Raw genomic sequence first — 27,575 nt, 5'->3', positions numbered from 1 at the left:
CCAGATCGCTCACCAGCGCCATGGACAGAAGACTGTGAATATATATTCTGTATAGCAGGGAGCATGCCGCTACCCACTCACCACCTGTCACTGGATGTCAAGGATGCAGGTTGGCTTCACAGCCAACTAACTTATAGCAACCAGTGACACTGACAGTGGGTGGAGTCTGCTGGGGAAGCTGAGATAATCAGGTCTGTTCTCCTTGTGATTGAGAGCAGAGAGCAGGCAGCAGGGCTGTGTTTTGGCCTAGGCCTAGGGCGGCACTTTGCGGGGGGCGGCAAAAAAAGCCGCCCCCCCGCATGAGAGAAAGTCCCCCCACCCGATTCCCAGCTCCCGCGGCCGCCCCCCGCACACACATGCAGCCCACGGCGGCCGCCTTGCTGTAGCGGCGCTGTTGTGTATGGGCGTGCTTGGCAGAGTGTGGAGGGGCGTGTGCATGGGCGTGCTTAGCAGAGCTCACGCCCCTCCACCCTCTGACAAGCACGCCCATACACAGCAGCGCCGCCCGCTACAGCAAGGCGGCTGCCGTGGGCTGGGGGCGGGCGCGGGAGCCGGGAATCAGGAAGACGGGTGGGGGGACTTTCTCTCATGCGGGGGGGCGGCGTGTGACTCGCGCCCCCATAAGCGGCCGATGACTGGTGGAGGTGGAGCCTTATGCTCCGCCTACCCTCCTCCACACTGCTTGACCCTTCTCCTCGGCACAGCAGGTAAAGTTATTGAAAAAAATTATAAGAGTTTTATGGGAACAGTGTTGGCATTTGATGGCACAGTGGCTACAATTGATGGGGCACAGTGACAGCGTTTGATGGGGCACAGTGGCTGCAAATGATGGGCACAGTGACACGTTTGATGGGGCACAATGGCTGCGTTTAAAGGCACAGTGGCTGCAAATGATGGGGCACAGTGACAGCGTTTGATGGGGCACAATAGCTGCGTTTAAAGGCACAGCGGTAGCAAATGATGGGGCACAGTGACAGCGTTTGATGGGGCACAATGGCTGCATTTAAAGGCACAGTGGCTGCAAATGATGGGGCACAGTGACAGCGTTTGATGGGGCACAATGGCTGCGTTTAAAGGCACAGTGGCTGCAAATGATGGGGCACAGTGACAGCGTTTGATGGGGCACAATGGCTGTGTTTAAAGGCACAGTGGCTGCAATTGATGGGGCACAGTGACAGCGTTTGATGGGGCACAATGGCTGCGTTTAAAGGCACAGTGGCTGCAAATGATGGGGCACAGTGACAGCGTTTGATGGGGCACAATGGCTGCGTTTAAAGGCACAGTGGCTGCAATTGATGGGGCACAGTGACAGCATTTGATGGGGCACAATAGCTGCGTTTAAAGGCACAGCGGTAGCAAATGATGGGGCACAGTGACAGCGTTTGATGGGGCACAATGGCTGCGTTTAAAGGCACAGTGGCTGCAATTGATGGGGAACAATGACAGCGTTTGATGGGGCACAATGGCTGCGTTTAAAGGCACAGTGGCTGCAAATGATGGGGCACAATGGCTGCATTTGATGGCACAGTGGCTGCAAATGATGGGCACAGTGGCTGCATTTAGTGGGCACAGTGGCTGCGTTTGGTGGGCACAGTGGCTGCGTTTGGTGGGTACAGTGGCTGCGTTTGGTGGGCACAGTGGCTGCGTTTGGTGGGCACAGTGGCTGCAATTGATGGGCACAGTGGCTGTGTTTGGTGGGCACAGTGGCTGCGTTTGATGGCACAGTGGCTGCGTTTGATGGCACAGTGGCTGCAATTGATGGCACAGTGGCTGCAATTGATGGCACAGTGGCTGCAATTGATGGCACAGTGGCTGCGTTTGATGGGGCACAGTGTCTGCGTTTGGTGGGCACAGTGTCTGCGTTTGGTGGGCAGAGTGGTTGCATTTGGTGGGCACAGTGGTTGCGTTTGGTGGGCACAGTGGTTGCGTTTGGTGGGCACAGTGGCTGCGTTTGGTGGAACAGTGGCTGCATTTGATGTCTTTTTTTCTGAATTTCTTAGTTTGTTTGCACCCCCCCAAAAATTTTGAGCACCAGACGCTACTGGCATGTGCAAAGTGCTCCATGCATGCTAAAATCAATGCAAACCCTTTACACAGTCCACATTTAGTTGCAGTCTCCAGGGAGTGGGGAAGGGTACCTGTTCCCCCTCCCCCCTGAAAGGTGCCAAATGAGCCTAAAGAGGAAGGGGTGTGGTTTACAGATGATAGGGCGGGTCTTAAACAGGAAGGGGTGTGGCCTCGGCAGGAAGGGGTGTGGCCTCGGCAGGAAGGGGTGGGTCGTATTTAAATTAGGGGGGTGCATGAGTTTAGTCAGGCCTAGGGCAGCACAAAACCTAAATACACCACTGGCAGGCAGTGAGTGGATTCTATAGCAGGGATCCTCAAACTACGGCCCTCCAGCTGTTGCAGAACTACACTTCCCATGAGGCATTGTAAAAGTCTGACATTCATAGACATGCCTAGGCATGATGGGACTTGAAGTTCCTGAACAACTGGAAGGCTGCAGTTTGAAGACCCCTGGTCTATAGCCTATGGATCCTCCCACTGCCTGCTGTTAATCATATGAAGAGGGAACCCTTACAGGGAATTAGCAGACATCCCAACCTGCAAAAACTCATTTCAGGGAGGTGGCAAACTAATTTCAGGGAGGTGGGCATGGCCTAAACCGTGCTACATATTGAGCGTGGCTTAAATGGGGTGTGGTTTTATAGAGTCTGAGATGACTTACATGCAGAATGTACAGTGCAGAGTGTATGGCGATGGGTAATATGTGCAGTAGAGGAGTGCAGAGTGTATTTAGGTGGGTATAATGTGCATGTAAGGAGTGTGGAGTGTACAGCGGTGAGTAGTATATTCGGGATGGTGTCAGTAGGGCAGTAGATGGTGTCAGTAGTTCTTTATTTTTATTTTTTTATTTTTTGTTTTTCACAATGATTGGGGTGAGGGTACTGGACAGTGTCAGAGCAGTGTGTCAGTAGTTTTTTGTTATTATTTTCTCTATTATTTTTTACAATTTTGTTGTTTATTATTTTCTTCAAATATTTTTTTAAAATATTTTTTTCACAGTGCTTCTAGGGAAGGGGTGGGGAGTATGTGGTGGTGATGGTGTCAGTAGGGCAGTGGATGTTGTCAGCAGTTTTTATTTCTACATATTGTTTGTTTTACAATTTAATTATTTTCTTTTAAAATGCTTTTTGGGGGGAGGGGGTTGGGGCAGTGGACAGTGTTGGTAAGGCAAGGGGGTGGTGTCAGTAGTTTTTTTATTTTTTGAATTTTTTTAATCAACCCTGTTTGGGAGGGGGGCTTTGGTAAGATATCAGGGGTCTAAATAGAACCCTGACATCTCCCCTTTGAGACAGAGAAAGAGGCTGAGGACACAGATTCCCCAGTCCCTTTCTCAGCATTGAAGATGAATGGACAGGAGACAGCGGCTCCTGTCCACTCATAAACTGAGCAGAGTAGCTCACAGGTTACTCTGCTCAGTTTCCACAGGACACAGGAACGATCTCGCTCACTGTGTGCAATTCAGAAAAGGCAGGGGACGGTAAATGACTGATCCCTTCCTCTGCTCGCCATCCTGACAGATCCCCACAGCTGGCAGGAGAGGAGGGAAGCTGGCTGTGGGGGACAAGGGGGGGCAGGGGAGGAGGAGGAGGACAGGGAGCTGGAGAAGAAGGGGGGCTGAAGGACACGGAGGGGGGCTGGAGGAGGACACAGGGAACAGTCGGGGATGATCGGTGCAGCAGGAGGGACAGCTGTGATTACTGATCTCCGTGTATAGCTTTTTAGCCATCAGCCGCGGAAGAGAGAGAAGGAGAAGCAGATGTCAGCTATACAGGGAGATCGGTGATCACAGCTGTCCCTCCTGCTGCACCCATCATCCCCGGCTGTGAACCAGGAGACAATCAAGGATCAGTCCCACAGCCGGGATATCGGGCAGCACTCGCGGGTGTCTGGGAGCCGCCCCCAAAATGCAGGAGGCTCCCACACCTCGCGGGAGTCTTGAGATGTCTGAATTAGTGTCTTTGAATCCCCATCAGGAGGGAACTCTGTATGGACACTCCGGCATCAATGCGCCTCCACGTGCTGTGCTTGTCCCAAATTCACGTACCTGTAGACACTCTTGCAAATTAATTCCCTTGAGGGTTTTTATTATATAAATTGCAGTGCATATTTTTATATATTGAAAGTGCACCTATGTTCAGACTATGAGCAGTAAAGTATATAAATACTTTTAAGTTACATTCAAGATTGGAGGGGAGGTTCAGGATAAGATCTGAGGCCAATATGATGGCACACTTACACTTGTGGCAGGGGGAGCGGTAAAAACATGTGGTTGGGTTGTGTTTTTATTGCCTTCCAACCACTCCTCGTATAAGCTGCAAGGGCAGTGGAGGGGGATAAACCCCATATTGTCAAAAGTATTGGAACACCTGCCTTTACACGCACAAGAACTTTAATGGCATCCCAGTCTTAGTCGGTAGGGTTCAATATTGAGTTGGCCCACCCTTTGCAGCTATAACAGCTTCAACTCTTTTGAGAAGGCTGTCCACAAGGTTTAGGAGTGTGTCTATGGGAAGGTTTGACCATTCTTCCAGAAGTACATTTGTGAGGTCAGGCACTCACAGTCTTCACTCTAATTCAGCCCAAAGGTGTTCTATTGGGTTGAGGTCAGGACTCTGTGCAGGCTAGTCAAGTTCCTCCACCCCAAACTCGCTCATCCATATGTTTATGGACCTTGCTTTGTGCACTAGTCCAAATCATTTGGTGGAGGGGGGATTATGGTGTGGGGTTGTTTTTCAGGGGTTGAGCTTGGCCCCTTAGTTCCAGTGAAGGGAACTCTTAAGGCGTCAGCATACCAAGACATTTTGGACAATTTCATGCTCCCAACTTTGTGGGGAAGCTGTTATAGCTGCAAAGAGTGGGCCAACTCAATATTGAACCCTACGGACTAAGACTGGGATGCCATTAAAGTTCATGAGCGTGTAAAGGCAGGCGTCCAAATATTTTTGACAATATAGTGTACACTAAGGATGGGCTCAGGCGTGTTTGCAGCTCCACATGGCTGAGCCGGCCAGAAAGCTTACACTGCGCAGCGCTAATCACAGGCAGTGAGACATTTCCCAATCCGCGGTTGCACAGAAAGGGAAATGTCTCACTGCCTGTGATTAGCGTTGCGCAGTGTAAGCTTCCTGGCGGGCTCAGGCATGTGGAGCTGCAAACATGCCTGAGCCCATCCTTAGTGTACATATGCCACTGCTGCAATGCTTTGCATCTCAGCACTGCAAAAATGATGCCCACTGTTTTGTTCAGCAGGCAGTACTGCCCGCAGAACGCGACACATTCAACTGAATGGGGGTGCCCTGCAAGTGGGTGCAATACATGTGGTTGTGGGGTACTGATGTCTTGTTTAAGGAATTATAACACCTCGTCGCCATCTGTCAAATGCCTTCTGGAAAGCGATCCAATGTAGAACACACTTCAGAGGATAATGCAAATGTAAATTAGGCCTTGGGGAGCAATACAAATTAATATAACTGCTAGAGGCAAAATAAATACAAGGTGAAATTGAGTGACATCTGCCTTCACTTCAAATAAACTATAAAGTGAGAGATAATTGAAAAAAGTCATTTTTAATTGCCTTGATTGGAAATAGGCACAGAGCAGTATTAAAACTAAATCTCTGTCACATTGGAGAGCATTTGAATGTTGGAAAGTTTTGTAATTGGCTTAAATTGGTTTCCTTTAAAGAGGTGCCACAAAGACTTGATGTATTGGCTTTGCCCTCTGAGAAATGGAGTGTTATGCTGTTCTGATACCCAAAAAAGTCAGCCTAGGCACACCTGGACCCAATTTCCAGGGCGTGGGTCTCTTTAGGCACATATGCTTCCCATTAAAGTTAATGTTGCAATAGTCACGTTTCAGACGTCATCTTGAGACCCCAGCTTGTTGCTCTTATTTCATATCTTTCCAGTTCACTTGAAACACATTCTCATACTAGAATTTAACTTCAGGGCTATGTAGAATATTAAATGCAGGATTTTCCATAGAAGTGGGAATGTTCTTACTTTATACTCCAGCCAAAACAATTAAACCTACACAGTTTCATTATATTGTTTATTCATAATCAGAGGCTTTGTAAACTGAGAGCTATATACAATACAATATCACTTTCCATTCTTGTGTTTCCCAATGCTAAACCTTTCATCCAAATTCTAGATTGCTGCATCTGTAAATCTTATTAAATTTTATTTTTTATTTTTACACTGTTCTTTAAAAAAAAAAAGTGCCACTTTTATTCCTATTACAAGGAATGTAAATATACCTTTTAATAGAAAAAAGCATGACAGGACCTCTTAAATATGAAATCTGGGGTCAAAAAGACCTCAGATCTCATATTTACACTAAAAGGCAAAAAAAAAAAAAAAATGAAATAAATGTTGTTTGAAAAAATAAAAAAATAAAAATGTCCCTTTTAAGAGCTATGGGTGGAAGTGATGTTTTGACTTCGCTTCTGCCCTGCAATGGTATAGAGCCGGGTGGGGGCCATTTTCCCTTCACTCAGCTCCGTGCCAAGCAGGGGAAAGGACCCTAGCGCCACCGAGAAAATTGATCTTCACCACTGAGACCACTTTTATCTGAAAGCGGACTGCCCGCTGAAGAAGTGGATACCGGGGTTATGGCAGCTAACTGCTGCCATAACAAAGATATTCCACTTCAAAGAGCCGCCGTATAATGACGGCGGGCGGTCCGTAAGTGGTTAAAGTGTGACATGTTAGGCATCTATTTACTCGGCGTAACATCATCTTTCACATTATCCACAATATACAAAAAAATCGGGCTAACGTTAGTGTTTTTTTTTTATTCATGAAACAGTTTTTTCACCAAAAAAAGCATTTAAAAAAATTGCTGCACAAATACCGTGTGACATAAAAAGTTGCAACGACCATCATTTTATTCCATAGGGTGTCTGCTAAAACAATATATATAATGTTTGGGGGTTCTGAGTAATTAGGTAGCAAAAAAATTATGATTTTTACATGTAGGAGAGAAGTGTCAGAATTGGCCTAGGTGTCAAAGTGTTAAAGCGGAGTTCCGACTTAAAAAAAAAAAAAATTAAAATCAGCAGCTACAATTACTGCAGCTGCAGACTTTTAATAATCGGACACTTACCTTTCCCAGAGTCCAGCGATGCGGGGGAACGAAGCTCCGCTCCTCTCCCCCTCCTCTCTGCAGTGCCGGCATTGTCACTGTGGGTGCCCGGCTGTGGCTTCACAGCCAGGCACGCACTGCGCAAGCGTGAGCCGCGCTACGCACTGTGACTGGCCGGGCAATCATCTGGGACCTGTGACCTGTCCCAGATGATTGGCGAGAGGGAGGGGGGTGAGGTGAACTTACTTCCGGCGCCGCGGTGCCCCGGGAGGAAGTGTGAGCTGGAACATAAATTATTATGTTATAACATATAGCATATAAATATATGATTTAACTTGATTATAACAGTACCTTTTCAGCAGGCAGCAGATTCTCATTCTCCCTCTTAACTGTGTGAAAAAAACATGGGATTGTAGGTAAATCTTTTACACATAAACACGTTTTTTCCTTGTAGTTAAGAGGGCTGGGCTGGAAGGGAGCATTTGTCTTTTAGACACATGCCCCTTCTATGACACTGCAGTGAGAGGCGTGCCTCCACTGCAGCATTTTTATTGGATGGCTGGGACCAATGGTACTTTACCATTGGTGCAAGGCTCCAAGCTGTTTATTGAGCTCAGTGCCTCTGACAAGAAGTGAGGAGAGGCTCTGTGAGCTCATCCTCTCAGTCTGCTGCAAACAGAGTGTGTCAGCTTGTATTTAAAGTGGCCCCTCTGTATTTAGTTGCTGACAGGCTGCGCAAGGAGACCCATATCTCTGGAACCATTGGTCGTAGGAGCCCAAACCACTTTTACCAGTGGTGGGGTAACACTTAGGCTACATACCTAAGTATCTCTATGACCCCAGGTCACTGAGCTATGACCCTCGAAGCTCACCTGCCTCCCTTGACTGCACGTCCCTGCCATACATCTACCCCAATGTAGCGCTACCCTCGTGAGGGCCGCTGATAGAATCTGTACCCCACTGGTTACCCCGAGTCTTCCGTCACCTCTGACACCCTGGGTTAAGTCATTTTTAACAACTGTCACCAATAACAAGAAACTTATCTGAACAATATAGCACTATTTATGATTTGCTATTTGGTCATTTAGAACCTTTCAGTAGTAAAGAGAAATACAAAATAGACAGTATGACCCAAGTTCAGTTAGATCTTGATTCTGTCACAGTAACCTATGTGAACAGTTAGGCAGAAGTGTTGGGAACTGACACTCTACTTCCTATGTCAGATTTACTCCCTTCTGTTTTCTCAACCCACAGGTCATTACATCAACACAATATGACAACACTATTCAAACTATTGTGTTTAAAGTGACTGGCTCCTTTAAATAGGGCTCCATAAAAAGCAAGAGCAGACCCTTTGTGCTAAAAACAACTTTAGTCACTTTTAGCAAATAAGGAGAGGATAAAAAGGGTTTGAATATTGCACCTTGAAATCCAGCAAATCTTCAGCTAGCTTTGAAGTATTATGAATAGGGTGATCCTTGATGGTATGGTAGAACAAATTTAGTTGATCTGTGGTTTATCCTTGTTTTACTTCAAACTCTTCCTATGTGGCTTAATATTATTGTATCCAATAGGATTACAGATGGTAGAAACGTGAACAGGGCACAGATGTCTGCATACAGTGTTCGGTGAAAAGAATAAACTGGTTTCAGTAGTACCAGGAAGTTAGTTCTAAATGCAGTGTCTTAAAGAACTGAATGGGCAAATGCCCGCTCAATGACATCTGACCTCCGTCACACCCCGTCGCGGCCTACCTGGATCTGAAGTGCAGGTTTCGCTGGAGGACCTAAAACAGCCTCCGGTCCGCTGGTGATGGGAAGCGATGCTGTCCGCAGGTGTCCCTTTGGATACAGTGGTAAAGCTACCTTCTGTACAGGCAACGATTCAACAGCGGCTCTCACTGACACAGAGCCCCTGCTAGCAGATCCAAGTTGGCATCCCAAGAGAGTGATCTAGGCCACATCCACCCTTTTTATATCCTTTCCCAGCATTTTGTTCTACTTTCCTCAGCAATCTGGTAGTAGTAGTTCAAATCAGTTCTGCTGCAATTGAAACCTCAATAATCTGAACTACACATCCCACGATGCTTTGCTCTGCTCTAAGTTTTGTCTCAAAGGAAATGACACATGGAGTCCAAGCCAACACTAAAGGGAGACATCTCCACATTAACAACGCTGTACACTGTCCCTGAATTGCAGGCATAATAGCCTGGCTACACCAATATTTTACAAAATAAATGCAACAAAAGTAATCATGATTGTATATTATGTTATGTTTTCCTTCTTCACAGCCAGTGAGCCAATGAGGAGAGAGCAGGGGCGTGGCCGAGACTCACTCCATTTGTGAATGGACACAAAAAACAGTGACTCGGGAGCCCCCATAGCAAACTGCAGAAGGGAGGGACCAGGAGCACCGACGGGGGACCTGAGAAGAGTATCAGGGATGCTGTGTGCAAAACCACTGCACAGAGCAAGAAAGTATGACATGTTTGTTATTTTAAAAAAATCTGCCTTTAATATCACTTCTGCATGATGTCCTGTGCTGAGAGACTATCGCTCTACAACCACATTCACAGCTAGGAGCACAGAGCTGTGCCCGCTCCTAGCTGTGAGACTGTATTGTCACTGACAGCTCCTGATTCCTACTATCAATCAGGAATCAGGGCTCATTCACACTATGTGCGATGAGCGTCAGGGCCACTGATAAGGCTGTACAGCCAGCCCTCCTGTACTGGGCCCAGGCCTCGTCAGTTCAAAAGGGGGCCTGGGCACCTGCCGAGCAGGAGGGCCAGCAGTACTGCCTTATTGCTGACGCTTGTGACTCTTGTGCAGTGCTGCCAGCTTCTACTTTTCTTTTCTTCCTCCTGCTGTCTGGGACCCCTGTGTGCCCTTTTACCCCAAAGTGCTGGTGTTTTTCCTCCTCTCCTCTCCCACTGGCAGCTGTTGAGGGCACACAGGCGGGGTATTTCAGGATAGTGAGCAGGGGGGGGGGGGGGGTTCACCATCCTGAATGAACACAGTGAGTGATGGGCACTGATCGCTCACTGTGGGGTGCAGATATTGCCTTTGTTCTGCTATTCACCTGAATAGGTCTTGTTCAACGGGGGGTAAATTTTCTGCATAGCATTGCGGGCATTCCATTTTAGCAAAAATGCTAATTGAAATTTTGGGAGAAGGGGGACCCTGTCATGTAGGCTGTACAGGACCCCGTGACTATCAGCAGCCCCGATGACCAGTTTAAATCTGCACAGATCAACACAGGTTCACCACAAGGATAAATGGAAATCGATTGCTTTATTTTTGCCCTGTTCACACCACAACGCTGTGTTGAGGTGGGATTTGGTCCGTTTTCCCACTGAAAGATAAAAAAAATAAAGAAAAAAAGTAATTGGTGCCTTGCCATGTAACAATGCAAGGTACTTTCCCCCACCGTGGGTAAACAACAGACAGCAATGTGCATGCCAATATGGCCTGTTTTAGTGTATGGGCTGGTATAACAGAGCCCCAAGTCAATCTGGTTCTCATGTGGTTTTAACATTAGATTTGATAGTAAACAATAATAACTTAACCACAGCGCTGTCACTTTAAGAACATGAATGTTAATCTGGGACTGCCAGCTGCTCTTTAAAAGCCAAAGCTAAGAACTATAGGCAATTGTTAGAACTGTAAATAACTATTCACAGCACTGTCCCTGTCATGCTGCCACAAACACAATATATACCTCAAATGGACGAAAATAAAAATTGTGTGCAAAAATCCACAAAACAAATGTCCCAATGCAGCCCAAAAAAAATTAAACACACACAAAAAAATATAAGGATAATTATACATCTGTCTTGCAAAGCGTCGTGCTACAAGTGCTTCAAGATATTACTGCATAAGGTGCTCCAAAATAAAGTGCTTCTGTGCTGCTATTCCTGCTTCACAGTGCTACATATATTGTTCTGTGCCCATTGTCACTCACCAGATTCTTTTGACTTTGTGCTTTTCAGCAACAAAGTCTCCCAGGCTTGAGGATTCTCCCCTCCCGAGTCTTTGCAGGATGATATACAGCACCTCTCTTTCACCACTTCACCAACAATCTCCTCCAGTCCCTTGGCCTCAACTCCTAATGCCACATCCACCATGTAGAGGAACAGAAGGGGGGGGGGGGGGGGCTCGCATAGTGTAAAAAACTTAAAAAAAAAAATTAAAATAAAAACATTCCTCTAGTGCATTACACTTGCGTGTTTAAAGATAAAAACATGCAGTAAAACCAGGAAGCTTTCCACAGACCGGAAATGATGTCACCGTGTAGTCCAGCCCAACATGTTTCGCCAGCCAATCAGGTGTCTTCAGGGGGTGCCTGTGGGACCCAGATGAAGCTTTGCACACACACCTGGATGGAAAATATTCAGGATCAATGGGCCATATCAGCTATACTGGTGACATTGGTGGAACTTTAAGTGATGTACACCTTCCAATCTCTTCCAGCCAGCCAGACTACAGGATTTAATGGAAAAGTAAAAAATTCTGTTCCGGTTTATAGCCGAATTATATAAAAAAAAATGAGCAATCGTGTAATTTCCAAATGCCCAGAGGGGATGAGGATTCTGTTCACCTCTGTTCCTAGTAAAAGAAAACAAAATCAGGCAATCTGTGCCCAGTACTAAATTGGAAGAAAACTCAACCAGCACAGAAAGTTGGTGTTGTGCAAGATAGAGAACCTCAAATCAAATCTATTATTGATAAATCTGGGAGATTGGATGCTCTGTAGGTTTATCAGACACTTACTTATTTGTCCCAATCCATCCTACATTTAAGTTCCACTACCAGTTTTGGTGCTTCCCTTTCGGTCTGTCCACATCCCCCAGGACATTCACAAAGGTCTTACTGTCTGCGAGGGGGGGTGAGAATACATCACTACTTGGATTGCATCCTTCTAGCCAGCAATTGGGAGATGCTTATCCAGCATCAGGATGCTCTGCTAACACAATCTATCTATCAATTTTGGTAGCCAATTAATTGGAAGAAGAGCTTCCTCTGCCAAGCCCATTGAATGAGGTTCTTGGGGCATTTTTGGATACACAGAACAATTCAGTATAACTTCCACGAGGGAAGATCCGTCCTCTGATCGAGAAAGTCAAAGGTGCTTTGGGAGCGAAGTCTCTTCCGGCAGAACAGTGCTTGAGTATACTTGGTTCTTCTTAACTGACCGATTGTTTTTGAATGGAACATTATCACATCATACCCCAGCCAGAAAGGTTGAGGGACGCGTTTTAAAGAGCAGGCTGCTCAAGGTCATGGGATGTTCAGCTTATGAGGCATAGTACTGAATGCTCTCGAACTGAGAGCAACATTTAAAGCCCTTCTGTCATTCACTCCTTTTATAAGAAGAACAAGAGTTGTACTGTGCCTAGACAGCAGTGGAAGGGTAGAATTCTTAGGCTGTCAGTAGAACTTCCAGTATCTATAATTGCAATTATACCATTTTGGCTGAGGAGGCTCTGGTGTCGGTCTCTCCTACATTTGAGTCACAACTACCTCTGCCAGTAATGACGGATATGCTCTCTTATGGCTAGTTTTGCCATCCAGCCCCAAGAGACTACTTTTGATGGCATGGAAGTTGAAAGGTGGAGGCTATCAAGTCAAGGGTGCCCAGTGCAGGTAGTGGCTATCTTGTGTCAAGCCAGAGAGGTCTCAATGAATAAGACTTACCAAAGAATATGGGTAAAATGCAGATCTCACTTTACCCGTGTACATCCTAACGCATTCTCTCTCCCTCTCCCACATTATTTAAACGGGCTAGGGGCCTCCGTTATCAGAAGGTCTACTCCAACATTCCGATGTGGAAAACCAGGTCACATAGTGGGAATGCTCTGTACCTCACACCACACTCTGGATATGGAGCTCTCTCACAGAATACTCTAACATCTCGATCCATTCACAGCGATGGTCCCTTTAGGGGTGAATGGACTTGGAACTAACCACGGTCAATACTGCGGTGACCTTTGCCCCCTCCTCCGATTCTATCATATAAAGCCAGTACAATAGCATAAATTCGATGCTCTGACACGGGGTATCTTAGACAGTTGGAAGTATTTTTACTACGCACAGAATTGACACGTTGTACATGTTATGTGCATTGGTTAAACTGTAAATTCAATAAGCATGAATGCTATTTGTCTGTGGCCCCAATGTTTGCAATGTATGCTTTATATCCCTTGTTAAACTGTAAAAATCAATAAAATCTTTTGGAAAAAAAAAAAAAATGCAGATCTCATGCATCAAAAGTCTGGAGTCCTTTATCATCAAAACCAGCCAAGGTTATGCAGTTCTTACAACTTGGGTTGGACAGGGGCCTAGGTTCAAATATGTTAAAAGTACAAAGTTCAGTCTTGTCTGCACTTACAGGGGTTTAAGGAGCCTTTAACCCTTTAGTGATGCAATTCTTAAAAGGCTTGTGTGAAGTTATAGACCTGCCAGTAAACCATTGTTCCCTAAGTGGGACTTGCTTCAGCTCTATCAAGGCCCTTATTTATATCCTACAAAATTGGCTACACTCTGCAAACCAACCCAGAAGACCATATTTCTGGTTGCTGCAACCTCTGTGAAAAGGGTGTCAGAGCTGCAGGCTTTCTAAGAAGCTTTGTAAGGAGCCTCACCTAACATTTCACCCGGACAGAATAGAAATTAAAACCCTAAGATGTCTTTCTCCTTCCACTTTAACCAGGAAGGAATTTACCATCGTTCTTTGATGAAGCAGGACAACCACATCTCCTGGATGTTAATCTAACTCTGATGGCTTACTTGGCAGCTACCTTTTCATTTAGGTACCTTTTCATTTAGGAAAGCTGAAATCTGTGCTTGGTTCCAGCATGGCTTAAGGCAGGGTGAGTCAGCATCGACACATACATTCACCTCCCTAGATTGTTAAGACTATTAAAAGAGCCTACTCTCCACAAGACCTTCCTGTTCTGGAAGACTTAAGAGCACATGCAACCAAGGCTATTTGCAAGTCAGCAATATGGTCCTCCCATACATAGTCCTATATAGATATTTGATGGTGCATGTGTCCACAGTGAACCCCAGAAATTTCCCCCCCCATTAAACTAGACCCATTAACCTCCCTGGCGGTTTTCCCGAGTGTGGCTCGGGGTTAAAATTCAGTACCATTAGCGATAACCCCGAGCCACACTCGGGATCGCATTGCAGGATCCTGGGGCGGCGTTACTTACCTTGTCCCCGGGATCCTGCGATGTCACCCGCAGTGTCCGAGGGCTCCGTCCTCCTCCGAAGCCTCTCCGTGCTAGGCTCCGTTCCCTGCGAGCGGCGCGACGCACGGGGGCGGAGCCTGGCGGCAAATTCAAAAAAATGTCAAAAGCATAACACATACAGTACTGTAATCTTACAGATTACAGTACTGTATGAAATGATTTCACATCCCTTTTGTCCCCAGTGCTTTGTCCCATGCCCTGCATGCAATTTTACATGATATACACTGTTCTTTCTGCCTGGAAACTGGAGATTGTCCATAGCAACCAAAAAGTGTCCCTTTACGTCAAAAGTGGCTTTAGACCAGCTAGAAAACAGCGATAGTAAATTAGAACACTTGCAGAATTGAGCGATAGTAAATTGTGGGGAAATTTATTTTATTACTATTTTTTTTTTTTTTTTTTTAATTATTTATTTTTATTTATTATATTATAATTTATGTTTTTGTGTTTCAAACTTTATCATACCCGGGATATCTACTAGACTCTGGTTTGGACAGATTTAAGTGTGTTATTGTTAAGATTTACAGACCTACAATATAAAACGCCAAATTTCCATGCAAAATAATGGTACCGCTTTCAGCACCTAAAATCCGAAATAATCATACCGCCAGGGAGGTTAAAGAGAAAGGGACTGAGGACATATTCATCATTCCTTTTCTCTGCAGCCTCTGCTGCATTGGACAGTGAATGACTAGGAAGCGCTCTGAGGCTTCCGCTTCATTCACAACCTGAAGCATAGTAAACAAATGTATCTATCCTTCAGTGATGAATGGACACAGGAGCAATTTGTACTCATCGCACTGTTTACATTCAGGAAAGGAAGGGGCCAGTAAACAGGACATATATAGCCGTCCCTCCTGCTCGGCAGGTGCCCGAACCCCCATTTTGATTTGGGCCCTGTACAGGAGGGCTGGCTGTACTGCCTAATCAGTAGCCCTGGACCTTCCCCTCATTCACTAAGCTCTGTGGATACTTCTCTCGCACAGGACAACGCCTCTTGAAAAATGAACAATCTGTTTGCCTTTAATAAACCAACCCCTCTATATCCACTTTTAAATAGATTTGGGTCTCCGGGCCATAAGTACACGTTCTGCCTGCAGACCTCGATAGACACCTTCTTTATCTAGAACGCTAGTGCCATCTCCTCTACCTGGATCAGTGGATTTTGCTCCCCAAGCTACTCTTCCCGACACTTTCCCTTACATCGACCCTATCCCCTATATTCTTTTTGCATTGTTCTTCTGCACCTCTTATACTGCTGCAGCCCTACCTACGTATAAAGCCTCCATTAACCACTTAAGGACCACCTGCCTACAATGTACTGGTACGTCGCTGCCTGTTTCTGGGTTTAGGGCACATGCATGTGCACGCCCCCACCAACATTTGCTGTGATTGTTCACAGTGGGAGTCTGTCAGCAAGTCCCGCCCAATGACTCATGGCCGAGACCTGCAGATCTGCTGTGTCCAATCACAGATCAGAGCTCTGTAATGACAATCAACACAGGGGCTCCGTACAGAGGGAACAATCTCTCTGTTTCTTTTTATTTCTATAAATCTTTTTATTTGAAAAAAAATTTTTCATTACAGCAAACAAATAATAAAAAATAAAAAAAAGGCAAGGGACATCATCGTCATAAATAAGAACACATTAATACCTATCCCTACATTATTATTATACCAATGTGTGCCAGTTCAAATCGCCCATAGGCAGAAAGCTTCAAGAATAATTTCTTCCTTTTTCCCCCCATTCACTCTCCCACCCCCCATCATACACCTTGCCATATATTTTACTGTTTATTAGACCAACCCCTCCCCCATAACATCCACATCCCACCTCCCACCCCCACCAATTCAACCCCATCCTGGTCCAGCCAAGCTTTCCATATTTTTTCGAATTTCTTATAATTACCCCTCTTCTTGTATATATACTTCTGTCTGCAGATCACCTCCCTAACTGCATTCACCCATTCTGGAACCGCCGGTGCTTCCCTTCTCTGCCAATACTGTGCGATAAGCTTTTTACCATGAAACAGGCATCTAACCCTTGCTGTCCGTATGTCCCTTGAGGCCACTTTATCCCCTGTTAATCCCAGCAAGCACTCTCTCGCCTCCAATCTCAATGACGTCCCAAAAACCAAATTTATCTTTTCCACAAGCCCTTTCCAATATATATGTAATTTGGGGCATTGCCAAAACATGTGAATCAGGTCTCCATACCCTCCTCCACATCTCTGGCACTTTGGATCGGGCCTCTTACCCCACTTAAATAATTTCAATGTTGTATAATATGCCCTATAGGAAAGATAAAAATGAGACATCACCTATGAAGGAGAGAGAGTGACCCTGGGTCCCAGCGACAGAACCTGCTTCCATTGATTGTCGGACAGTGCTCCTACATCTCTCTCCCATTTAATCCTATTTTAATTTTCCACCATACCCTTCTGGGCTGATGCCTTCAGGCATCCATAAATTTCGGAAATCAATCCCTTCGTAGTGTGTGCATCAGTAAGCTTTCTCAAAGAGGTAATTCCGCACCACACTGGGGCATCCTTCCAAATTGTGCCTCCAGGGCATGCCTGAGTTGTAAATATCTATAAAATGACCTGTTAGAGATTGCATACTCCTCCACCAGCTCCTGGAAAGATTTTAATCTCCCCTCCTTATATACCTGTGTCAAGCAGTGAATCCCCTGGCGGTCCCACTCTTCAAAGCGTCCCATTTTTTTGAGGTTATTATTATCCCAGAGTGGAGAGAATTCCGCAAAGCCAGTATAACCCAGACTTCTTTTAACTTGTACCCAGGCCTTAACCATCATCTGGGTAGTGGGGCATTTGGTACCAAATGAGTCTGCCTCTAGTGCCTCTACAATCGTGTCATGTCCGATATCATTCAACAAGACACTGCCACCCACTCCTTCATCCCTTGGCCTATTACTACCTCCCATTTGCTGCAGTTGGGATACCAGAAAGTATCCGTACGGGTCTGGTACTGCCAGGCCGCACTTCGCCTCTGGCTGTCGCAACGTCCGCAAACCGATCCTAGCAACTCAATTTTTCCAAATAAGTTCTCTAAACACACTGTCTATTTTTTTGAACCAGTGCTTGGGAATCCACACAGGAGAATTCTGCAATACATATAAAATTTGGGGTAGCCAGACCATCTTGATCAGGTTGCAGCGTCCGACAACCGAGAGGGGCAGGCGCTCCCACACCCGGCACTTCTGCTTCAATTTTTTCATAAGTGGGACTAAGTTACCGGATATATACTGTCCTGGATCTCTAGTTATATTAATGCCCAGATATTTCATTTGGCTGACTATTTTAACTTGGGATGCTTGATACGGAAGAGGTTCATTCAGAGGATCTATAGGTAAAATCACTGATTTCTCCCAGTTGATCAGTAGCCCGGAGAAAACGCCAAATTCCTCAACTATCCCTATGGCAGTTTTCAATGAATTCTGGGTATCTGCCAAGAACAGCAGAATATCATCTGCATACATGGCCACTTTGTCCACCCCCCTCCTTCTTTTAAATCCCTGTACCTGCGCCATCCTCAAAGCTATAGCCAAGGGCTCAATTGCCAGGGCGAAGAGCAGGGGGGACAAAGGGCACCCCTGTCTCGTACCCCTGCTCAGCTGGAACCCCTCTGAGCACTGACCATTAATTTTAACCTTAGCCCTCGGACCATTGTATAATAAGCTTAACCATTGGACAAACCCAGAGCCAAACTGGTATTCCGCTAGCACTTTCCACAAATAGTGCCACTCCAGGGAGTCGAAGGCTCTAGCCACGTCCAATGAAAGGGCCACTCTCCCCACACTATTTTCCACAGGTATTTGCATATTCAGATACACTCGTCTTATGTTTGTGCTCGCAGATCTATTCGGGATAAACCCGGTCTGATCCATATGTATTAATTTAGAGATTATCTTATTCAGCCTTGCGGCCAGCACTTTTGCCAAGATCTTCACGTCCGAACACAAGAGCGAGATAGGCCTGTATGAGGTCATATCTATTGGGTTCTTCCCTTCTTTCAAGAGTTATTACAATAGCTTCTGACATAGATGAAGGCAGGGCCCTGTCCTCCCTAGCACCGTTAAACACCTCCAAGAGTAGGGGCAGTAGTACCTCCCCATATTTTTAAAATATTTCTATAGGCAGGCCGTCGGGACCCGGTGACTTTTGGACCACCATGTCTCCCACTGCCCCCTGCAATTCTGTAAGAGTCAATGGGGCATCCAGCATTTCCCTCTCCTCGCTTGTTAATGGAGTTATCCTCAACCCCTCAAAAAAATCCTGCATTTCCACCTCCACATTTACTCTGGAAGAACTGTATAACTTCTCGAAATATGTCCTAAATTCACCTAGTATATCCGGGGTGGTTTTTTTCATTACTCCATCCCTCCCCTTAATTGCTACTATTGTACTTGAGGGACCATTAGCCTTGATTATCAGAGACAGAGCCTTCCCAACACGCTCCCCCTCTCCGAAAAAGCTCCGCCTCTGAAATAATCTCTTCTTTTCCAACCTCTCCTGGAGCACTCTACTATACTCGTCCTGTCTCCCCACCCAGAACTCATAGCTGGTTTGGGATGGTGTCTCTACATACTGCGCCTCCGCTGTTCTTACACTCTCTTTAGCTCTTAGTTCTTCCGCTTGCGATTGTTTTTTATTGAATGCGATTTTCTGTATTAGTACTCCCCGAAGATAAGCCTTCAGGGAGTCCCATACAACCCCTAGTGAGGTCGATCCTAGGTTTATTTTAATAAACTCCGATAAGCTCTCCTTCATTCTCTCCTCCTCTCCTATCAGTTCAAGCCAGAAGGGATTAACCCTCCAGGTCCCCCCAACACAGTGCTCCCCTACCTTCACAGCAGTAATAACAGGCGCGTGATCCGAGACAACCCTTGGCTCATACGGTATTCCCTCCACTACGTTTAATGCTTCCTCGTTTCCCAAAACCAGGTCGATTCTGGATAAGGTGGCATGGGTCCTGGAGTGGCATGAATATTGCCTCTCCTCAGGAAGCCTCCTCCTCCAGATGTCCACCAATCCTATTTCATCACAATATTGCATAAGGGGGCTCTTAGGTGCCGTTCCAGTTCTGCTTTTCGGGGGGAACCTATCTATACTGCAATGGGATAAGAAACAAAGATCTTTAGTGCTTTAGTAAAAAGCAGCACACATTACACATTGTTAGGCATACATTTAACCCCTTGATCACCCTAGATTTCAACCCCTTCCCAGTCAGTGTCATTAGTACAGTGACAGTGTAAAGTATTAGCACTGCTCCCTTTCTTGGCGTCACTAGTGATATCAGTATCAGTCAGTCCCCCCCCCCCCCCGTGTCAGTTAGTGTCAGATTGCCCACTGCACTATTGCAGTCTCATTATAAGTAGCTGATCACTGCCATTAGTAGTATAAAAAAAAATAAAAGAACACTCCAGTATATATACCATAGTTTGTAGATGCTATAACTTTCACGCAAGCCAATCAATACACTTATTGGGATTTTTTTTAACCAAAGACCTGTAGCAGAATACATTTTGGCCAACATTTATGAAGATTTTTTTTTAATTGTATGTGTTTTATAGCAGAAATTGAAGTTTAGTTTTTTTCCCCAAAATTCATAGTCTTTTTTGTTTATATAATAACAAATCAAAAACCCAGTGGTGATTAAATACCACCAAAAGAAAGCTATGTGTAAAAACATGATATACATTTTGTTTGGGTACAGCGTTGCATGACTGTGCAATTACCAGTTAAAGTAGCGCAGTGCTAAATAGCAAAAAAATGGCCTGGTCATGAAGGGGGTAAAACCTTCCGGAGCTGAGGTGGTTAATCTACCTACTGTATACAGTTCTAACTTTTATGCGGTCTGTATTGTGCAGTTCTCCAACCAATGTTCTACAATTGCACAAATGCAACCTTTGTACCTTTTGAAAATCCTTACAATAAAAAGATTGAACAGAAAACAAGGGATGCAATATGGTTTTGTTGAATTCCAGTACAAATTTAGATAGCATCTTCTATTATCTTCTGTCCTCATTAATCCCACTCAACACTGCATTGTTATTTATAGACACAAAAATGGTTAAACCCATGAACAAAATGTTGTTTTGGATAGAATTCTCTAAGGCAGGAGTCTCCAAACTTTCTAAAGAAAGAGCCAGTTTACTGTCCTTCAGAATTTAGGGGGCGGACTGTTCCCTGAGAGAGTAAACAATGTCTGATCTTAGGTATCGGGGGGGGGGGGGAAATAGTTGATGTCAGTGGGAGGAATAGTGCCCAATTTTTGTTGTCAGTCGAAGGAATTATTCCCCATTGTTGGTGTCAGTGGAAGGAATACTGCCTCATCACTGGTGTCAGTGGAAGGAATAGTACCCCATTACTGGTGTCAGTGGAAGAAATAGTGCCTCATAACTGGTGTCAGTGGAAGGAATAGTGCCCCATCATTGGTGTCAGTGGAAGAAATAGTGCCCCATCATTGGTGTCAGTGGAAGAAATAGTGCCCCATCATTGGTGTCAGTGGAAGAAATAGTCCCCATTGTTGGTGTCAGTGGAAGGAATAATGCCCCATTGTTGGTGTCAGTGACAGGAATTTTGCCCCATTGTTGGTGTCAGTGACAGGAATTTTGCGCCATTGTTGGTGTCAGTGACAGGAATTATGCCCCATTGTTGGTGTTAGTGGCAGGAATAATGCCTCAAGGGCCGGATAAAGGCAAGCAAAGGGCCACAGTTTGGAGACCACTGCTCTAAGGTCTAGGTAGGTCTGGTAGGTCTACACAAATCTCAAACTGCTCATGAGGATGCTTCTACAACAGTTACAGTATTTCTTTTAACCGCTTCTGGACCAGCCACTGCAGTTATACTGCGGCAGTTTGGCTCCCCTGTGCGAGCCGTCGTAGCTGTATGTCAGCTCTTTAAGATGCTTTAGCGCAGCGTGTCCCCGGAGCCAATGCGCGTGCCCCGCGATCGCTCGTGACAGAGCGAGAGTACCAGGATCTGTGTGTGTGTAAACACAAATCCTGATTCTCTCAGGGGAGTAGAGACAGATCGTGTGCTCCTACTAAGTAGGAACACCGATCGGTCTCCTCTCCTAGTCAGTCCCATCCCCCCACAGTTAGAACACACATAGGGAACACAGTTAACCCCTTCCCTGCCAATGACATTTATATAGTAATCAATGGCTATTTTTAGCTCTGATCGCTGTATAAATGTCACTGGTCCCAAAAAAGTGTCAAAAGTGTCCGATCTGTCCTCTGCAATGTTGCAGTCACAATAAAAAATCGCTGATCACCACCATTACTAATAAAAAAATAATAATAATAAAAATGCCATAAATCTATCCCCTATTTTGTAGCTATAACTTTTGTGCAAACCAATCAATATACGCTTATTGCAATTTTTTTACCAATAGTATGTAGAAGAATACATATCAGCCTAAACTGAGGAAAAAATGTGTTTTTGTTTATTACATTTGGGATATTTATTATAGCAAAAAGTACAAAATATTGTTTTTTTCAAAATTGAAGCTGTTTTTTGTTTATAGCGCAAAAAATAAAAAACGCAGAAGTGATCAAATACCACCAAAAGAAAGCTCTATTTGTGGGGAAAAAAAGGACATCTATTTTGTTTGGGTGCAATGTCGCATGGCCGCGCAATTGTCAGTTAAAGCGATGCAGTGCCGTATCGCAAAAAATGGTCTGGTCAGGAAGGGGGTAAATTCTTCCGGGGCTGAAGTGGTTAAAAGTGTGAATAATAACATTCTTTTGATAAAACAATTATACCTGAAATATAATAACAACATTTTATTCCCTACCAGTAAAAAACAACAAAAGGATGTAAAAATAAGAGAAGTTTTGTTTGTGATACTGGAATTACAAGACCCACACTTCCTAATAAGCTGGTATCTGTGGTGCTTACTGCATCACACAATGTTTTTTTATTTTGAACAGCTAATTTTACAATGTTCTATTATTTTAACAATACCTTTTCATAGTAATACACCCTGTAAAAAGTAAAGGACTATATACAGTATGTCAAGCCCCTAGAGTTTTGTCTTGAACCCCGGTAACAATTGTTGGCGAGCTGCAAGCATATTATGACAATTACATGCAGTAGTACTGTGATTGGAGAAAGAAAATAGTCTTACCCTCCTGTCAGAATGTAGTGCTTTTCCTTTCTTTGCGGTGTTGTGTCTCACTGCTTTTTCCAAACTTCTGCTATCTATGCTGCTCTGTTGAGCAATGCAGTAAAACAGATCTGCTGTGAGTCAGGGGCCAAGAATGTCTTGGATTATCCAAATTTACAGGGAATACAATGAATGCATAACATGGGCAGGAGGTTCTAATACACAAGAGGGAAAACCATTACATCAAACCCAATGCTTAAAAAAAAAAACTTTTTAAAGGCACCATAAGGAATGACTAATAGAAATGTGAGAATATAGTGGATAATATGTTAATTCATTCTTATCTATTATGTTGATAAGCATTGATGGTCTGCAATTGCTGTAAACCATAGAAACCAGTGCAGCAAGTAGTGTTGAGCTACTTCTAGATTCTTTTGGGTTACTGCACTGTGTATATTGCTTTTTGCCCTGTTCTTTGGCTAAAGCTGTTTGTGATCTTTATTTTTTACAACTTTTAGAGGTGTATTTATAAAGAATGTGCATAGCATTTCGCCTAGGGACTGTGCATGTACATTTGTTCTGTGTGAATGGTGCAAAACATGAATGTTGTTAGGCTATTTCCTGTGTTGGTGCAATGTTTTTGAATTAAAATGGAAAATACTGCATTTGGCCACTAGATGGCATCATAGAATTCCCTTGGATGATAAGGGAATCTTACACCCGCCCCATTTACTCATTCATGTCGGGGGGAGGCATATTTATTTTTTACAGATTCCAAAAAGCAGACCTGCAACCCTCACAACCATCGGGTCAAGGTTGTGGGGAAGTTGCTCTTGTTCTCATCAATATGGGGGCAAGATGCTTTTCCAGGGGGATCCTTCCTTGAGAGGTACCCCTCCATGATGAGGGCATATAGCCTGGTTTGGTTCAGGAGGCATGCTGGCCAACCAGGCTACATACTCGAATAAAGGTCTTGTATGTTTTTTTCAGGGACCTCACTCTTTTTTTTTTTTTTGCACTATTTTTTTGCATTGGGCTTCCCCTTAAAAGCCATTCCAGATCTGCAGGGCCTGAAATTAAAATTTAAGGAGGGGCACATTGTTTTTTTTTTTACCTTCTTTACACAATCCCTTTACATTTTTGGAAAGAACAACAGCATGCCCATCCAAGAAGATGACTGCTAATGCACTCACCAAGCCTTTGTTGAAGGAATGTCATCGTTTTTTCCAGAAGAAGCTGAATATGATTTGACAAAGCACATGCTATTGAGAAGGGGTGTTGGAAAGAACAACAGCATGGATGCTAATAAACTGACAATACTGTATGCATTATAGCTATCTACCCAGCAGGTGGCACTGCAGTGTTATAATGTGTGTTCTATGGTAATGTATTTAGAGGAAGTACCTTCGTTCCTAAGTGTGTGTAGTTGTATCCACCTGTTTCCTATTCCATGATAAAGATATTCTCCATAAAAGTAAAAGTATACTCTGCATACAACAAGCTTCCGGCGCATGATTCAATAACCTGCTAATAACATTCACCCAGCTGAATGTTCCGAGCGGGGATGAGTCATTGGTTGTTAGGATGTATGGTTTGGTGCAGACTCCCAAACAAGTAGGAAGCCTGAGTATGAAGCTGTTACATTTAGCAGTGGCAATAATACCGCTGCTAAATGCTTCACTTTATACTGCGACTGCAGATTCGCTTGGCCGAACACCCATTTGTTCAGCCGTGTGCACAGGAATCTCTATAGGCTGTGCACAGTGTACAGTTCTGAGTTCTCCCTCATAATATTTTCACTTTTGGTCAAATGTTCCCATTCTATAGTGTCAGTTAATTTACTCTATTAGTAAATGTTCTTTAACTCTAATGGTAAAATTTTCCTAAAACTATTTTCTCTTAGTATCAAATGATAAGTGAATGTTATGTTCCCTGACAAAAGGCAAATAAAAACTGACATTGCAGACATATTACAAACATTTCCGGTATTATTTGTTACTTTTGCGTAAATGATGAGACACCACAATTTTTTTTATATATAGACCCTTAAGATCAATACTCATTTGCCACTTCTTTGGTTACTAAGTGGTTAAATGCTCCAACAGCTTGTCACATAACCATTGGCTAATATGAAACTCAAGAATGTACCTGCTAATGTAAAATGACGATGGAAACTTGCATCCTCCTTGCTCACCTATACTTAAACACTTCACACTTAGGCCAGTATCAAAAATACACAATGAGGGAGATTTACTAAAACTGGTGCACTTATGCCGCGTACACACGGTCGGACTTTTCGTCTACAAAAGTCCGACAGCCTGTCCGACAGACTTCCGGCGGACTTTCGGCGGACTTGCAGCAGACTTTCTAACGAACTGACTTGCCTACACACGACCACACAAAAGTCCGACGGATTCGTACGTGATGACGTACACCGGACTAAAATAAGGAAGTTCATAGCCAGTAGCCAATAGCTGCCCTAGCATGGGTTTTTGTCCGTCGGACTAGCACACAGACGAGCGGATTTCGGGGTCCGTCGTAGTTACGACGTAAAGATTTGAAGCATGTTTCAAATCTAAAGTCCGTCGGATTTGAGGCTGAAAAAGTCTGCTGAAAGTCCGGAGAAGCCCACACACGATCGGATTACCAGCCAGCTTTAGTCCGTCGGCGTCCGTTGGACTTTTGTAGACGAAAAGTCCGACCGTGTGTACGCGGCATTAGAATCTGGTGCAGCTGTGCATGGTAGCCGATCAGCTTCTAAATTCAGCTTGTTCAGTTAATCTTTGACTATAAAACCTGGAAGCTTATTGGTTCTAATTCCGCCTGTATTGAATTATGTTGTAACTGTACTGTCCGCCCTCATGTTGTAAAGTGATGTGCAAATTGTTAGCGCTATATAAAGCCTGTATAATGATATAATAATAATACAATGCACTGCTGCACCAGATTCTGTGTGCACCAGTTTTAGTAAATCCCCCCACTGTTCATTCACAGCTAAGCTTTGGTGATGTGAACACCAATGATAAGTGTTGCTTTACATCGACATCCAGTGGTAATTTTTTATATCGCACTTGTGTTACCAAACTATTTTTTTTATTGTGAAAATGAGATTCCAGGGATTATAAAAAAAAAATGAACATATGAAACTTCATGTTATTATGTTATCATTATGTATAGTAATTATGTATGTGTGTGTATGTATGTATGTATATATATATATATATATATATATATATATATATATATATATATATATATACTAGTTTATTTATTATTTTAAAGAATAAACAATACTTTTAACAATTATTTTACAACTGACCTCCAGGCAAATATTATACAAAAACTGCCAAGGAATGCAGTTATATATTAATTAAAAATACTAAGTTCTGGGTAAGGGACAATTGAGATAATGCCGATTACTGTTTAGAGTCCTACAGTTGCATTGATTATTGTTCACTTAATATTTTCTTGTGTTTCTTTTTTTCTTTACATATGTGACTATTTGGGTCAGAAAATGTGTTTTTTTTCTTTATTTTTCCTCTGTACATGTGGAAAAAATGTAATAAACAGATTGCAATAATAAAAAATATTAAGTCCATCTGTCTGTGGCTGCTTCTTTTTTACTTTGACTTTGTTAAATGCATGTTTCTGTGGATAGTTCCTAATAATATAAATTCATGGGGCAGCCATATTTGCTCATTACATACAGTATACAGGCTTTTCTTACTGTTTTCTTAACTATTCCTTTGCACAATGCAAGTCTATGAGTCAACTTACTCAATGCAAATATTGCATTGCCTATGTGGCTAATATCTTATATTGCAGCTTACCAATCCTTTAAAGCGTTTGTTAACCCCCCCAAAAAATGGATCCTGTCCCTTTAAAGCATGTTATACAGCACAGTGCTTGTGCTGTGTCATTTGCCCCCCTGTAACACCTGTAATACCTGGCTGATCCTGCCTGGCTATGCCCTCCCCTCTGTAAACTGACCACACTGTATCATGGCTGCTGAGCTCTGACACCGTTGTCTGTTTACGTGCCTCCATCATCCACAGCCTCCCTGTCCTCCTATGTGCTCCTGTGTCCTCCTCCCCCTCCCTGCCTGTGTGCCCCTATGTCAGTGCCAGTCCCCTCTGCTCCTGTTGCTTTCATAACGTTTAAAATGTTATATATGTTATATATAATATTCTAATAACAAGTGCTCCCATCTGTGTGCTCTCTCTCCTCTCCTCCTTGCGTTGATGTCAGCGGGGGAATCTTGGCCCCGCCCACTGAATCTGTCAGCCGGGCAGAGAGGAGACACGGCCGGTAACGTGATCACAGGGAACCCACTGTGAAACAAGGTAAAGTAGGCTTTTTTTTAAATAAAACACAGACAGGAGCACTTGTTATTAGAACACAGAGGGGCTTATATAAAGTTATGGAAGTGAGTTAACAGCCACTTTAATGTGGTGGCTGCAGTTGTTTTCTTTTTTTCCTATATTTTCACCTAGTGGTCCAGTCAGTAACACACTTCTTGTTTTAGAGTGCCTCCACTCCATTGAAGGATCAACAAAGACACCTTTGTACAGCAACATTGTCAGTCTGGGTGATGGTAGTGTTAGACTAGCAGATTGAGATGGACTTGACTAAAAGCTGAAGTCCAGCAAACACTTTATAAGCAGTTATAGAAGTTTTTTTTTCTTTTTGGGATAATAAATAAATATAATATAATAATATAATGAACAAATAATTAATAAAAGCTGATTATTGTAAGTACCCATGATGTCAGTGTGAAATGGTTTGTCTCAATCCTCTAGCTGCCTTTTCTGCCTGAAAGCTGTCTGGCTGAAAAACAACAGACTTGCTGGGTCACCTGGTGAAAATAAAGAAAAACAACCCTAATAAAGAAAAAAAATGCAGCCACCATATTTAAGACAGTGACTGAGCTGTCTGGTAAGGCTTTGTAAATCAGAGGACTGGAGCAAATAAAACTCAGAGCAAAGTCAAAATGTATTACTTGTGTACTTTTTCAGGCCATTGACTTAGACAGTAT

At 43.9% G+C, this 27,575-nt stretch overlaps 1 protein-coding gene across 1 annotated transcript in view; it reads right to left on the bottom strand.

Moving 5' to 3' along the window:
* Window positions 1–22,721, bottom strand: part of FGL1 (fibrinogen like 1) — a 101,067-nt gene extending 78,346 nt beyond the window's left edge. Inside the window, exon 1 of the mRNA XM_073607984.1 lies at window positions 22,562–22,721. The gene's annotated coding sequence lies outside the window, so the exon portion shown is untranslated. The remainder of the gene's footprint in view (window positions 1–22,561) is intronic.
* Window positions 22,722–27,575: the final 4,854 nt, after the last annotated feature.

Source organism: Aquarana catesbeiana, linkage group LG01, assembly GCF_042186555.1.
Source record: "Aquarana catesbeiana isolate 2022-GZ linkage group LG01, ASM4218655v1, whole genome shotgun sequence".
NCBI lineage: Eukaryota > Metazoa > Chordata > Amphibia > Anura > Ranidae > Aquarana > Aquarana catesbeiana.
The sequence above is the reverse complement of the archived record's forward strand: the minus strand, read 5'-3'. Positions and strand labels throughout refer to the sequence as shown.